A 16681-nucleotide genomic window follows, 5' to 3' on the forward strand; every position below is an offset into this window, starting at 1 on the left:
ACTGGCCACCCAAGAAGATCTGGCAGAGAAAGTAGAGTATTAATAGCTTCATTAATCTACTGAGTTTTACTGCCAGTAAAATAAGTAGAGATTGCAAGATCAGGGAGGAGAAGTTATGAAGCAGCAACACAAATAGTGGAACAAATTTACAGTTGTCAGAGGTATGGTGTTTGTGGTTCCTGTTACCAAACTGTGAGTGCGCCCAGGGACAGCAGCTGTGCCAAGTGTCCAGATACTGCAGTTCGCAGGGGGATAAAGGGCATACACTGTTTAAACTCAATACGCGTCTCGTATGTAGTAAATGCCCCATGATTGTTTATTACAACAATCAGAAGACATTTTTTCATAGGTTTGGGGGGGAGGGGTTTGAATTCTGAGTCGGTTGAATGCATTTCTTGTACTCTTACTCTGCAGAGTTCCGGTACAGTGGCACTGTGCCATTGGTACTTCTCGTGGGTTTTTTCCCCAAAAATTAAAAGTTGTTTTCCTGATATTCTGCATGGATTTTTTCAGCTGAACACTTCCTGTAATTTCAGAATGTCTCAACCCATTGAGACTGTCACTCATGAAAAGTTTGGGTCACAGTTCAAATTGTTCCTAAAAAAACCTGCCTCTTTCCAGTCTGGCACCACTCAAGGCAATGCCACATCAGGCACTGGAAATCTCCATTGTACTCTCTGCATGTATTCACATCAACGCTTGGCATAAACGTGTTAAGCTTTAATTAAGGGGTAAGTTTTATTTCTAATGCATAAAGAAAATTCTGCTCTAAGTCTGTGGTTTTCTATTAAGATTCAGATTTAGTTGCCAGATTTCGGTGAACACTTTTATTTGCCATTTTTTTTGTTGCTCTTGCCTTCCTGACACTCAGCATGACTTCGCAGCTAAATAACAATCAGTATAGATTTTTCAGTATATGCTTTTCAGAATTAAAGAACAGACTGTAAGAGCATTTGGCTACACGGGCTTTCCTGAAAATTACATGAAGCTATTTTATTTTTTATTTTATTTTAATGTTTGCTTTGTAGCATCAACTTAAAGGGCCAAATCAGAAGGAGGATGTGATTGCTAGATATGCTGCATGTGCACAAGAAGCAGTTCCTGCCTCCTCCATTCTAATCGTTCCTGGTCAAGACAGTGGGTTTGCACAGTTGGAAAACTGAAGGCAGTGGTAGATCAGATGGTTTAGAAAAGATTGACTAAACAAGGAAAATACTGTGAAACACCTTTGTCTGACATCAGATAGAATAAATAACTGACAGTAACTTTTTTTTATACAGAACATGTTCAATATGAGCAGTCTCTAGCAGTCCCTCTTTATTACACAAAGCATGATGAAGCCAAGTGCAATTAAATCCAAAAACTGATCTGTCCACGGGAAATTAAAGCCTTTCCAGGCTATGGCCCAGGCTATTCCACATTACGTAGTCTAGGAGAGGAGGGAGAAAAAGCCTAACACATTAGTGATTTGAGGTCCTACTATAGATACATTAGGGCTCCTACAGAAAAATAAATGGGTTAAGAAAGGATGCAGATTCCAGGCAAAAGGCCCAAGTAAATATAGTATCTGGGACAATAACTTCAACACAGAAGACTGGAGTAAAAAATCGTACCTGTGGGGGGGGAAAAATGTTTTTAAATAAACTGATGAAACCTATCAACAAAGTCACATGTGGCTAGAATTTCCTAGAAATATGAAAAGCCGAATAGGAAAAATTTGTTTGGAAAAAGAAAATAAAAACAGATCAGCAGGAAAATTGAAACTTATTACATTAGCTGTCAGAGAACCATCAGTTGACTCTTTGGTTCCTCAGAAGCAGAGGAGGACACAGTGCTTTCCTCTGTTTCTTCGACTTCTTTGTTTTTAGTAAAAATCAGTTGTTTAGTTTGAAAATTCACATCTGTTTTATACAAACTACATGAGTATTTTAGACTTCAGCAATAAATGCTGTTAAGACATCATTTGCTGCTTACAGTATGGTTTATAATTGGGATCACGTACTCCCTTCTCGAATCAGGAACTGAAGCCAGGATTCCCTGTCTCGATAATTATCTCGGAAATCAGTGACAAACTGAGTCTCGTCATCTGCGAGCTGGGCGCTGTCTGGGTGCGGGGCTGCTGGGGCTGCCGGTCCCGGCCTCGGCTCAGGAGCAGGCGTGAGCTGGGAGCGCAGCGGTACCCCAGCCTCTAGACAGAGGGGGCTTTGGCATGGCAGATTTTTTTTAACTTGTCCGTTTGTAAGTAATTTGTTTGTTTTCAAAAATCTTCCTTACTTCCCTTTCCCCAAACGAAGTTAAACCCAAGTAAGCATCCTGTTTAAAAGTAAATAAATAAACAAAAAATCTAGCTATGTAATCAAATCTCAAGTATGTTGCTTATGCAAGTGGTCTGAACTAAGTCAGCATGAAAAATCCAGAATTCTGGTATTTTATCCCCTTAAGATCTAGGTTTGGGGTTTTAAAAGACCTTTTTTTTTTTTTTTTTTGGTTTGTTTAGACACCTCTGAAAAGCAGTTGCTTTACAGATCCAGTGCCTTTTGAGGTTTATTCTCCAGCCTTCCTCCGACACTGCAATCTCCTCCTGTCTTTGGGCTGTGCATCTAGCCATTTGCATTTTTCTCCTTTCTCAGGATTACTCATAATCTCTTGGGTCTATAGAGCACGGCCAGATTACTTTGCCGTTTGGAACCGGAAGATACAGCAATATAGGAAGCTGAACCAAACCTTTTAGGTTTAATTCTGATAGAAATTTTCCATTATGATTTAGGAAGTCACCATCTTGTCCTGGTAGTATCTTACAAACTGGGAAGCGGTGGTTTTCAGGCCAGTCTATTTTGGTCATAAGCCATTTGAGGCAAATTCTACTTGTCTCCTGTGTGAATACTGCCTCCGTGTTTGCATTTTCGCTCTAAGTACAACTGAAATATAAAATATGTAATGGTAAGTCCCTCTAGTAAGCTCCAGCTTTGATTCATAACTGCCACTGCAGATATGCTGATTATTCCCCATCTTAAAGAACTATATCTGAAGTAAGCCAAAAAGTTGAAAAAAGCTGCATCTTGCATAAGCTTTAGTGTTCTGTTTCAGTGATATTTTGAAAGCTGAATGTTTTGTTTGAGATGGGTGTTTGGAGTGGAAATTCAGTGGTCTTACAGAATAAGGGCTCTGTATTTGGGGCATTTGAAATGTGTGGTTGATTTTATTTTCCTCTTAATTTTTGTATGCTTGCTGTATTTACATTTTATGCCCAGATGGTTTTCTTTAACGTCTTAGTATAACTTACATGTAACATCTTGCACCAGTGTTGTTTTCTTGATTTATGCCTTTGTGTTTGAATAGTTTGAAAACTTTGTTAGGGCACATAATGGGGAAACTGCTTTTTTAACACTGTGGATGGCTGTTCTCTGTCAGCAGAAAACTGGAAACTTGTGGTTTCTGGGTGAATTGTCGGACAGTATCAGAGTCATGTCATGCTGTTTGGGTTTTTTCTTTTATCCTTTAAAGAAGCCTAAGACCTTTACCTCCAGCTGAAAGTATGTTCTTTCTTAGCACATTAATAGCTCTGGAATGAAGTATTAAGTAATTAATTTATGTTTTTCATGAGGGATCATGTTCTTCCCGTGTAAAAATGCCGTAGAAGATGCTAAGGCCTGTGTGACGAAGATAAAGATGGAACTTATGAGCTGATACATGTGACGTGACCTATTCAGGGAAGGAAAATCCCGTGTTAGGTCGAACTAGAAATGCTCATTGAGTAGGTAAAAACCCTGCAAATGCTACTGGCTATAACCATTCTGTACACCGCATTATCTGAAAGAAAAGGTTGTACAGGAAAGAAATACTTATAGAAAATTTTAAAATTACTCTGCAACCTGATGTGCTAGTCAGATGTCCTGCATTGTAGCAGATAATCTTGTTCTATGTGCAAAAGTACCTGCTTTGCAATGGCAGCCTATAAAATAGAATGTATAGAAATCCATAGCCTGTTAAATTGAACTAACAATTGAGGGTGTTCTCAAAACAAAATAACACAGGCTTCTTTCTGCATCTGGGAAGGGCCTGAGGGCTTTTGAGATTACTTAAAAGATGAAGGATAATTGTGAATGAAATTACGCAGCTGGCACAAGGAACTGATTCCTTGTCAATTTTGACTAGGCCAGTTATAAAGTTGTTTAACTGCAATGACTAACAAGTAGTTCTGTTCCACTGGTGAGCAAAATGGGCTAGTAATACTCACAAACAATGGCGTTTACACTTTCTCGTGAAATGTCCTGATGCCAGAGTTCCATTTCATCCCCATTTAGGGGAAAGAAGAGTAGAAAAGCAACTCTTTTGTATAATGTGAACGTAATAGAAATTAGGCAGAGTACATCAAATTGGTTACTGTAAATGTGCCGCCTAAACTGGTGAAGCCTCAGAGATATTGGTAAAGTGAAGATATTTGCTAGTTGCACCTTGCCAGCAGACTGAGATCGTTCCAGGGAGGCAAGACTTCTGTACAAGCTCAACGAGATGAGGTCTATTAAAGCAACTATTGGTTACACAGAAACGTACCTACTTCCAGTCTGAAAGTCATTCCTTATAAGTTTGTTTGCCTCTTACACCCCCTTCAGACACTGCTTAGAGGGAAATATTATGCTAAATGTTGACAAAACGTAACTAGAAAACTTGAAAACAGCAGTTTTCACTAAATCATTATTTGCAAGTAATACTCAATTCTGTAAGCCTGCACTCTGTGTTCAGACTCACTTTCATCTAAACAGAGCAGAACATATCATCTCTACAGACAACTTGAAGCATGATCAGATCTAGCTTTGAGTGGAAGAACAAGACTTATTTTCATTGACTACAACAATTGTGTTTGCCAGGGCCGTACACTCCTGCAGACCATCGTTGGTCAAGTATCATTTTTTCGGAATTAATCTTATGACTTGATTGATTTAGTGGAAGAGCTTAAATCCTTTTAGTCTGATAAAGGACTATTAGGATTTCATTGCTTTTAGGACTTCTTTATATTTCTGCTTTTTGCAGAATAGCTAGTGTTCTCCCACCAAAAAAAAAAAAGAAAAAAAATGACTTGCAGGCTTAGAAACCCCTGGAGCAATTCACTGCTTTCTGTATTTTTATTTGGAGTTTGTTTAATGAAGACTTGTGGTCTGTTTTAAGTTGTGCTATTCTATGAAGCCTTTGTCTCCCAAATGATGTTAATCCTCCCCGCATTGCATAATTTTGATTTCTCACTTGGTGGAGGACGGGAACGTACCTGTGAATACGTTTCAGTTCTGTAAGACTCCTCTTAGGCGCTGCCCGCAAACAGCTGCTAACACATCCCGCTCAGTTCTCTGGGAGACAGAGGAAGGTCTGACCTCGGCGGTCTGATATCGCTGTGGTGCTGAGTCTCCTCCTGCCACTGCTTGTGCTGCCACTGAGAGAGGCTTCACAAACTTACACCTTCCTGCGTGCTTGGGCAATGTTCTTCCCAATTCATGTTCCTGGATTTCCTTTACTTGCTGCTGATCTCGCTCCCATGCCCTTTTTTCAGGCTGCTGCCTCTGTTGGTTTCGGCCCCTGCTCACCAGCGAATCCCCTGAGTCTCTGCCAGCCTTCACAGCGAGGGAAGGCACCCGAGGTCTCTCTGATGCTCTCTGCCCTAAAAGTGTAGCTCTTCAGCATTAACTCCCTAAACAATACCCAAGGCTGAATAAGAAGTTTTTCTGTCTGAACTTTGCTCTGCGGCTACGTCCAGTCTCCCTCCAGCTCCCCATGGCTGTTGCAGTCCTGTGCTTCACTTCCAGTCCTGAATTCCTGTACTCCAGAATGACGTGTCCTCTCTTCGGTTGCTTGAATAATAGAGTTGTCTTCTGGCAGATGCTTATTCCTATCCTTCCTCTAGTGTTTTTTCCACAATAACCCACAGCCTAGTCATTTCCCTCCTCACCCACTGGAATTTGGAAATAAAGAGCCAACACGTTAAACTCAGCCTGACTGGGTCCCCTTGCTGCTTTTTCTTCAGTTCTCTCAAGGATGTTAACTGGACAAGTGAAGGTGGACTTGGTGAATGAGAGATTTTGTGAGTAAACTGGAAACGTACTCAGGCCTGAAATACTGTGTTGAAACCAGTCTTCAAGGATATGTTGGAAGTAGTCTGATGACACAGCTATTCATTAAGTGCTTTGAAATTCCATTTTTTGTCACTTGTAGAAGTTCCAGGGCTTCTCAACAGGGCTTGTTGGATTAGGTGCAGCTCCCCATAAGCGTGACTAGATTCTGAATCAGTTTACTTCAAGCCAGCTTGACATGTCTGTTCTGATTTTCCATGTTTCCAGTGTTAACCCAAGTTAAGACAGTTTGGACAGAGCCAGCTTAGTTCTTCCTGAACCCAAAGGCATGTAGGAATGTCCAGCCAGCATGTAAATGGAGGAAACCAGTGTGTAAATGGAGCCAAGGGAAGGGAGAACAATGGAATGAAGCGGGTAGTGAGAAAGCAACGTGTGCCTGAAAAGCTCTCCCAGAAGATGCAGTACTTGCTGTGAACAGACTAGTTAAGAAAAACTTGCTAAGTTTTATGTTTGTTTTTAGTAATAAATATTTTGGCTGTCTCCAATGAAATGAGTTTATTAAAATACCTGATTGCAGATTTTAGAGTAGTAGAATGCATATAGCGAGACAAAAGAAGAGCAAGCTATAAACATGTTCTGCCACTGGTGTATGTATATTAAAAAGACTGGGTGTTTTTTAAGCAGAAGTTAGGCACTAGTTAAATAACTATTGCACATAGCTGCCTTTTTTGGCTCTTTTTTCAGAAGATGTTTGAAACAAGGCATGTAGCTTGCTACTGTGTTAGCATTTATGTAGATTATGGGAAATAACTTAAAGGTTCATGAGTAATTTAAACATATTCGTTTTTTCAACAAAATCATCTGACATTTAAAAAGAGGGAATTCAACATCCAAGCTAACTGCCTGTTGGAACGCTAGCCCTGCGTCTTCCCAGAAGCATGTAGAATGAATTTAACTTTTCAGGGGACAAAGATATTTAAAGCAATACAAGCTATGTAAAGAGCTTAGGGATAGTCAACTAAATAGTTTTGTGTTGACTCAAGCACTCTTTTCCTTGTTGTCACGCAGCATGGGATCGGGGTGGTGGAAATATGCATGTGAGGAAGGGTGAAGAAATGGCGCTCTCTCTTTGTATATCTTAGTGGCTTTTTTAGACTTGGCCTTACCGCAACATAGTTACTGTTGCTACTGTCCAATCTGGAATCTTTCCATCAGAAATGCTATTTTGAGTACAGACTTCTAAAAGTTTCATATCTCATTGTTCTGAAATTTCTCACATCTAGAGCTTGAGAGGCAAATTAAATCCTATTTAATTTTAGATGGATTCTTTGCTATGCTAATGACCAGGTTTGGTTTGGTTACTTTTTTGGCTTAAGATTTCTATAGATTTCTGAAGCCAGAAACATTATAGAGTTGCTGAGGTGGGTAGCATGGTCATTTGAATGGCTCAGGTAACTTGGCATGGGATGTGTGCTCTGTGTGTGGACGAAGACGTCTATTTTTTAAAATGTTTGGTATTAGTCTAACTTTGTTTCAGCTTAGTTGAATTAAAAGTGCAATGAACACAGTGCTGCTGGAATTCCTATTCATGCCATACGGATACTCGTATATAGATAGCATCAAGCTAACTTGCTACCCATTTTCTTTGTTCCACTTAAATAGTAGCTGACCTACATCATTCAGGTTTGTTTTCGTAAGATGAATAAACCATGTCTCTTGCTCAGCATGTGAATCTCAGCCATGTCCTGAGCAAATTCCTGGACAGATGAAGAGGGTGGTGATTGGGAATAGTCAGCACGGACTCATTGCCTTCTCTGATGAAATGACTACACCTGTGGATGAGGGAATTGCAGTGGATTTTTTCTGCCTTAACTTGAGCACGACTTTTGACATGGTCTCCCATGGCATCCTTGTGTCCAACTTGGGATGTTAGTGTAGGCAGGTGAAATACGAGGTGGATGCAAAAAAATGGCTGGACTGTTGAGCTCAGAGGGTACCGGTTAGTAGTTGATACTGTACCGGGAGTCCAGTTACCAGTGGAGTTCCTGAGAGTCTGTTCTTGGACCTATCTGTGTGATATCCTGTTTACTATCTTTATTGCTGACCTGGAGAAGGAAATGGAACGCAGCTTGATTAAATTTGCATGACACCAAATTGGAGGGAGCAGTCCATACACGCGAAGGTAGTGCTGCTGTTTAGAATGACCTGGATAGCCTGGAGGAATGGACCAACCACAACCTCATGACATTCAGCAAGGTCAAATGCAAACTCCCACACTTGGGATGGACTGACCTCATTCAACGGGTCACTGGCTGGGTAGCAGCTCTTCTGAACAGGATCAGGAGTTCTGGTGGGCTAAACATGAGCGAGAAGTAGCCTGGGCTGTGTCAACAGGAACATAACCAGTAGATTGAGGGAAGCGATTATACCCCTTTATGTGGCACTCAGTAGAGCCCATCCTGATTACTGTGTCCAGTTTTAGGCTCCCCGGTACAAGAGAGATGGTAAATTTGAGCAAGTTTAGTGCAGGGCCCCCAACAGCATCTGGAGGCTGTAGCCCGTGATCAGTGAGGTGAAGCTGAGACAACATTCACCCTGGAGAAGAGAAGATGTCTTTGGGTTTGAATACCAGCATGCCAGTAGTTGTGAAGCAGTTACCAACTAGGTGGAACCAGACTCTTTATTGAGCTGCATGTTGGGACAATGAGACAAAATAGTCTTAAGTTGAAATAGGAGATTCCAGCTGCATATAAAAGAGGGGGGGAAATAATTCTGAGGTTAATTATAAATTGGAACAAGTTTCTCAGAATGATTCTTGAATCTCCATTCATAGAGGTTTTAAAAATCTGATTGGACAAGGCCCTTGGGTGTCTTCCAACCTGAATGATTCTATGAAATAAATAACACCTAAGCAAATAAAAGTAATCCAGTCCACTTGTCTCCTCATGGAGGGTTTTATTCTGCCTACAGAAACTACCACCAGAATGTGGCTCTTGAATGTTCGTCTACTAAGGAATGTAGTGAGACAGTCACATTTGTTTTACGAGTTTCATCCCACTAGTGTAAATTTGACTGAGTCACTCTGAAAGCTCTACACAGAGATTTTAGTTGTGAGACTGGAGGAAGAAATCTTAAGGGGAAGGTCTGGAAGTTGGAAGAGGAAGAATACAGTCAAGAACATAGTCGCACGTCTGAACTGTGACTGACTGATTTCAGAGATTTGGCAGATACTTTTAATCATGAACAATAGGTTTAAGTGATTTCTGCCGGGGTACTTTTAACAATGAGGTTAAATTTACAATTGTTAACCCTGAACAAAACAGTAATATGAATGTTCGCAAACATTTTTCTGCCTTCTGTATTTCTATCTGGATTCCCACTTGCAGAATTTTGATGCATTTTGGGCATAAGTGCACGTGCTCTGAATCTCTTTGCCTGGTGGTTAGTAAATTAAAATACTGGCAAGCAATGTTGTGGCTTCCAAAAGCAAAATATCAGCAAATATATATGTATTTTCAGATCTATCGTAGAAACTCTCTCTCGATCATATTATCGAGGAGGTGAGAATAAGGGTTAAGCTTCTCGCGTCATCATTTTTTTTGCAGTGTCATTGTAATTAAACCAACAATGGTGTGATTTTGATTTTTTTTTTTTTTTTTCTTTTTGAGGAGCTCTTCTTACACAGCGTGTTCTTGATGAATACCAAACGGAACATCTGGTAGACTTAGCACATACAGGCAATGCAATTACATTTTAGTAACTGATCCAGCTTGGATAAATTTTCATAATGCATTAGTCGCTACTATGTGAATTAAGGTGGAGATAAATAATGGATGTAGGTATAGAAACGATGAATGTAGACGTTGTGTCTGATTCTGTGAATGACAGTGGTATCTGAGAGAAGAACTGCTTCATCGCATTCTCTGGTGACCTCCTGCGTATAATTATTTTGTACAGTGAGTGGCTGTGTTGTAGCTTCACGTCAAATATCCCAGAGGAGGTATTTAGTAGATGTAACTGCAGTGGAACATTCTCTGGCTGTATTTTCCTTCTTTTCAGTTTAAATCTTTTCACAAGACCTATTGTTTCCCTAAAATATTTTACCAATACCTTTCCTTCCTAAAGGGAATTCTTCCTCTGAGCATTTCTAAGCAAATTCTTCATATCATATGTTTCAGTCAAGCTTTTCTCCTGGTTATATTGGTACTTCGTCACAGAATTTAATTGGACCACATTGGTGTAATTGAGAGCAGAAGATTGGTTTCTTTAATCTTTCTGCATAAGTAATCTATTTCCCTAATCAGTTTTTTTTTCCCGTCTTGGAATTTCATCAAATTTGTCAATATCTTCAGGGTAAGGAGGTTCTCCCTGTCCTAATAGCACCTGAATTCTTTTTGAAGCACAGAACATGTTTCCGCAGGCATGTTATTAATTATGGATATTTCCCTAATTCCACTTCTCTGACTATTGTCCAATGGTTCACATCTGCCTATCCACATCTGGTACAAATAAAAAAAAAGTTTTTCTGTTTTTCATATCAAACATGTCATAATGACCATTTTGCTTTTGTTCTTATTTTTAAATCAAAGTTTGTAAATCCTTTTTATATAATCTCTTAAGCTTTATAATATTGCACAGGATGAGGCAGCTTTTTAATGCTTTACTTAACTATACTTTCTTGCTTCTGGGCAACTAGCGATTTGAGGTCTGAGACCTCTATCATTTCCCTTTTGAATATTTGCTCCGTTTCGAGCTGGCATAACCCATAACTAGAATCAACAAAGTTATGCAAAACTTCTTCATAAGAGGGATGGGTTGGAATAAAAACCACTCGTGGGCTGCAGGGGCCGTGATGATGTGTTTTATGCCTGTACTGCCTTCCATTTGAGGAGCTCAATGCAAATTATTCTTTGTAAGCAATGAGAACATTAAGAGGCATTGTAGAGTTAATGGTCAAATTACTTTTTAAGAGGTGTAATTTTCCCTGTTCTGCCTTCCAGCCAACACACATAAACGTGTATGTGCACATAGCTATCTGAATTGCTGGTTGTGCCGATCTCATAATTGCATTTGTACATACAGGTTTTGAGATTCGGGCTATTACAGCCCTGGCTTAGCTTCCCAGTAAAGTATTCCTCTTCTCAGACTGTGGTTTCCTAACACAGGTAGGAACAACCCTGGCTCCCTTTCCTCTACTTAGTCACTAACCTAGGTTGCTGCCAAAGCATGCTACGGAAATAAATTTTGTTCTTTTCTTTTTTGCATTAACCATTTTGAAGGAGAGGGGGAAGTTTCTGTAACGGCTCCTTTATTCAGAGAGAGGACAACAGCAGCTCATCTGAGTGACCCTGCCGTACTCCCAGCTGGGTATTTGAGACAAAATCTTTTATTTGGGAATGTGCAATGTAATGAGAAGGATGTTTTCAAGGAAAAAAGAAATGAATACGATATGTCTAATAAAGAATTATAAATTCTAGAAAGATTTTTAGGTATAAACACTGAGTATAGCTCTATCGGTGTAAAAAGAGTGAGGAGGGCTGTTGGCGCGCCCTTAATTTTGCCCCATGAGTACCTCCGTGATGTGTCGGAGGCTTTGCTTTGCAGAGGTTAAGTGTAATTCAGAAAGCTACATTGAAGCCTGACTCCACAAAGGCTTAGCTGGCTTAGCTGTCTCGAGTGACTGACCTCAGCAGCAGCACTACTGAACCGAAGTAGCATTCACAGACATCTGGAAAACAAGACCACAGCAGGTTATGAAACACAGCTCCCACGGCTTTCATCCAATTGCTCGTTTTGTTAATGGCATAAGAATATCTGATAAGAATCAGTCTAATATATCTGAACTAGCTCACTCTGAAACACTGCCAATCGTTGCTGGATTAAGTACATATTCATAATATGATATCCAATGTTGTACTTAGAATTGCTTGCTTTGTCAAGCAGGGAAACAAAAACATGCTACAAATGCACACACACAAAAATCGTGATGCTTAAAAAAATGGGTTATGGATTAATTAATTGACTGTATTAGAATCCCCTTGTTTTGGTTTGTTTTGTTTTTTTTAAACCCTAACAATCATTAGGGACTGATACTGAGACTTGTATAGTGGGGTTTTTTAACCCAAAACGGTCTATACACCCATGGCCCAAGAATCCTTTTTGACTACTTTGCGAAGCACCCACAGATATGATCAAGCTCATCCCTCCTTCTCTTGTAGTTCTTCTGAACTCAAGCATTACGCAAATACAGAACATATTTAGGCAGTTGTCATGGGTAGTCAATAGGTACATCAACTTTGACTGTGAGAAAGAAAACTGCTTTTTTCCTTTTAAGTACAGCTTAAACTGAAGAGAGTGGCTTGTAAGCAAACTGGGGTAACACTACAGTTCCCTGGAAGACACCGCTTTTAAGTTCTGTGCTGCTACGTGACATTTGTCGGGTTCCACCAGGACACTTTAAATGCACTGTTAAAAAGTCTAAAAAAAAAACCCTATTGACCTTTTCATCCATGTGACTTTTGTGGAATGCTGCTGGTAAATGAAGAATACAGGCTGGGAGTCTTAATCTGCAGCCATAATTCCACACAAATCCTTAAGGTAAAGTTAATGGTTTAACAAAGCTACTTAACTACATGAAAATGATTATAATGTAAACACTCATGAATGGGAACAAATTTGGTAGTGTAAATAAAACATAGGCAACATACAAACCGAGATATACCGGGCAAGCAATGCCAAACGAATGTGTTCAGGTACCCCTGTCTGTGTGTATCAGTAGTGCCATGGAACACGGCCACAGAAGTGCTAAATATTTTAGGCGTTGTGTTTTGGGGAAGCTATTGACAAACAAGAGTTTATGAATAAGAAATAGGACTGGAAAGAAAGTCTGTTCCGGCCCTAAATAATATTATGCCTATAATAAGAAATACTTGCCTTAACTGTTACTGAAGTTCCCAAGAGGTGAAGGGTCTTTAATCTCCCGGAGTTATTTGTTACACGCTTAGTTGCTCCTTAAATAGGATGCTTTTCTTGATCTCTAGTTTATATGCTGCAAATTAAGCTTATCGTTTCATACCCTCCCAGAATGGATGTGGAAGACAGATGATTGTGATAGTCTTCCCACATTCTTCTACTGAACTTTTTTGTGCGTATTCCCTTAATTTTCTCTTCTGATAGCTAGCCAGCTCTTCTTATCTTTCTCATAAATTACGTATTCAAGCCATATCTTTATATTTGTTGGTGATCTCTGGGCTTGCTCTGGTTGGTTTGCCGTCCTCTCGTCCACCCTTGTGTATGAGTTGGGGTTTGCCAGGCAGATCAGTGAAGCATCAATAATTAATAAGAGCCAATAAAAAAGTTTGAAACAATAAGAAATAGTCAGTTCCCAGCTAAAGAGGGAAAATTTGAAACATCCACTTATTTACAGTCAATTGAGTAGATGGGGGTGTTGAATATAGATCTTATCAGCGATCAGCATTCCTTATTAATTTCCTTCCTTCAACAGAAGGAGGAAAAAGTTGATGGGAGGCTTTCACGTGCAAAGGAATTTCAAATTTGCTTATAGCAAAGGAATGGTCCATCAGAACTGCTGCTGACTTTGAAGGATAAAGAAACACAGATTTTCCTCTGTGCCTGGTGCCCTCATGTGGCTTTGATGTTCAGCTTCTTGCAGATTAATTAAACACATCACTGCATGGCTGACACTTTTGCTGTGTAAAAGGTGGAGAATAACTTGTATGTTCCTCTGTGAGTACAGCATCTTCTGGAAAGCCCAAATATGCTGTTTGCCATATGGGCTGCTGGATTTGGATGTGCAAACTCCTTGAGTTCCCTAACTTAAACCAAGAACCTTTCTCACAGTCTTCACATATTGATGTGCGTTATTCAGACCTTACTCCTCCAAGGGTTGTTACGGCTGAAGAGATGTGTGCTACAGCCGCTAACTTCTTTAGCCTAACTTCTTTAGACTGTTAAAAATGCCACCGTAGATCTATCGGTGCTTTTAAAGAACTACCATTTTTTGGTTTTCAGCTCTAATGTTAGGTCAAATTTTATAGTGTGTACTGAGCTAAAAAGTCAAGGATTACTTCTGTCAGGAAACAGAGTTTAAAATGTTCTTTCTCAGCTAACTTAAAATTGTCCCATTTTTCTTCTAGCTACAGCTGCAGCATGACAAAGAAATTTCTATATTTAATGCTGTAAAATATACACAGGATAAGTGCTTCCTTGCACAGCATGTCTGAGTCTGTCATTAGAATGCTTCTAAATTACTGATCTAGAAATTCCGCTCTAAAACGCATCATTGATCCACAAACATTATGCAAAAAACTTTATATGGGATATTCATTACATGTCCATACATTATAATAATAAAACTCTTGCACAAGCAAGAGGTGAGTACAGTTGCTGTGGAGGCTGCTGGTGTGGTTTGATGCAATGGCTTTCTAAAGGTGCTTGTCAAAGCTTTTCTTTACAGCTGGATCAGAGAGATTTAATAGCTGTGCAAATTTTCCATTAGCTCTAAAAGACTATACATTTTTAAGAGACTCTGCAGAACTCTGAAGCATTTGAAATTTTACCCTGTCAGATTTTTGGATGGAACAGCACAGAACTGAAAATTCTGATTAAAAATTGAAAAACTATTTCCTTGTCATCCATACTACTGTTAACAAAGATATATAGGGAGTTTGAAAATGAAAATAGAAAAAGATCTGAAGCTAAAGCAGCTTAAACCAGGCATATGCTTTTTTGTTAGCACGACTATCTAATGGGCGTGTTCCTGCCGGTACCTGCGTGACAGCCCTCGCGTAGCCTTTAATGACGGGTGCCCACGAGCGCTGCTGGGAACGCTGTGACTCGTGTGTCTCTGTGAGCATTGCCGTTCTTTTTCTCCTGCTGCTTCTACAGGTTCAGAATCCGGCTGTAACTTTGAGTGATTCCATCAGAAAACAGTTCCAAAACTTGGAATTCTTCAGTATTGTGGCAATAGTGATGTCATCTCCTCCCCCTCCCTCTTCCCTCTTCTTTTGCTCTTTTTCTCCCAAATTGCAGTTATATTAGTGTACGTCTTTGAACTCACACTATTTACATTCTTTGCACCTGGGATTCACCCGAATACCTCGCAGGTTTGTCTTGGAGCACAAATACTGAACAGAGCAAGACAGATTTCAAGACAGTTTTTTCTTTGATCTTCCTTGTCCTTGTAATAGCAAACCTAGTGAAACTTGTCATATTAGTGATGGTATCAACATTTTTCTCGCTAATAATCTCACTCAGAAGGTTCCCGAGTAACGTGTTAGCTCTTCTCTAAGGTTTGAGGTGGACTAAGAAATTTAGCTTAATGGCTACTAAAAATCATTAAGTGTTCATATGCTTGAACTATAAGTTAGTTAATGTACTAAGACTTGCCACGTATTATAAATTAAGCTGGTTTATGCATAAAATGAATTTACGTATAGGCTCCCTAGTAAGCCTTTCCTAGTCTGCTGACAGCTTCTCCCGACAGTTAGGAACAGAAACGTGGAGCTCATTAGGTGTGCCCCTGTTTGTATTTAAGAAACGACACTTGCAGAAAGCCCACGAACTGCACAGCACTCGTATGTGCGCTCAGATTACTCACATTCTTGGACTTGCATCTCTGCAGTTGATTCTAGAAATAACCCTTAATAACTAGCACAATATTAGTGTTATTTTGATCATCGCGTCTTCTTTGTATTAAGATAAAATAATAACAGTACAAAGAGAAAAATATAACAATATAAAAACCAATCTACAGGTATAGCATTCTTTTCGGCTGTATCATTCTAAACAAAATGTTATTTTTTGTATTGTATCTCAGTCAACAAAATACGCAGTTTGCAGTGCCTTGCAGTCCACCATCGCTGATGCCATTCATTCTTCAACTATATGCCTGTGCTTGCTGAGCTCTATACACCACACTTCCCAAGCTGAGGAGGCTGTAGCTTCACCTTATCCTCTCCTTGTGTGATATGTGGAGATAAAATCGAGGTTACAGAAGTCTACCATAAAGTGTCACAAAAGAACAGACTGGTTCACTGTATTTCTGAGCTGTAAATTTTGACCACAACCCAACAGATTAGTGTTAATACTGTTGTTGTAAAACCCCAGCAGTTGGTAAATGAGAAGTAAAGCAGGAGAAAAAAAGGCATAATTCCTTAAACTAATATTCCTAGATTTTTTCCTTGCAATTTTGACACCAATTATTGGTGTAATTGGTGGAATATTGCAAAATTTTTAGAAAGGGAAAAATATCTTCCATGGTTCGTCCTCTATTCTGAAAGAGCAGATCTTTTTCCTAATTTTTTTTTTTTAACACATTAGAATTAAGAATTGGGGTAATATTTTGATCATGTGTTGTGGTTTTTTTTCTGTACCAATAATAAATTTATTACTGTAGTTCGAGGTTAAAGGTGAAGCTCTGTATGGATGACCTCAAGTCTTCTCATGTTTGTAAGACATCTGAAAACACAGGAGTTGCATAGGACTTAGCATTTGTTTGTTTTCTCTTAGATGTTTTTGGCATCTTTTTGCACATACACATTTATTTTTCTAATGTCGTATACTAGATCTCTTTGTGACAAAGATCCGTATAAACTTACCTG

The sequence above is a fragment of the Vanellus vanellus genome (genome assembly GCF_965231255.1).
Source record: "Vanellus vanellus genome assembly, chromosome: 15".
Classification (NCBI taxonomy): Eukaryota; Metazoa; Chordata; class Aves; order Charadriiformes; family Charadriidae; genus Vanellus; species Vanellus vanellus.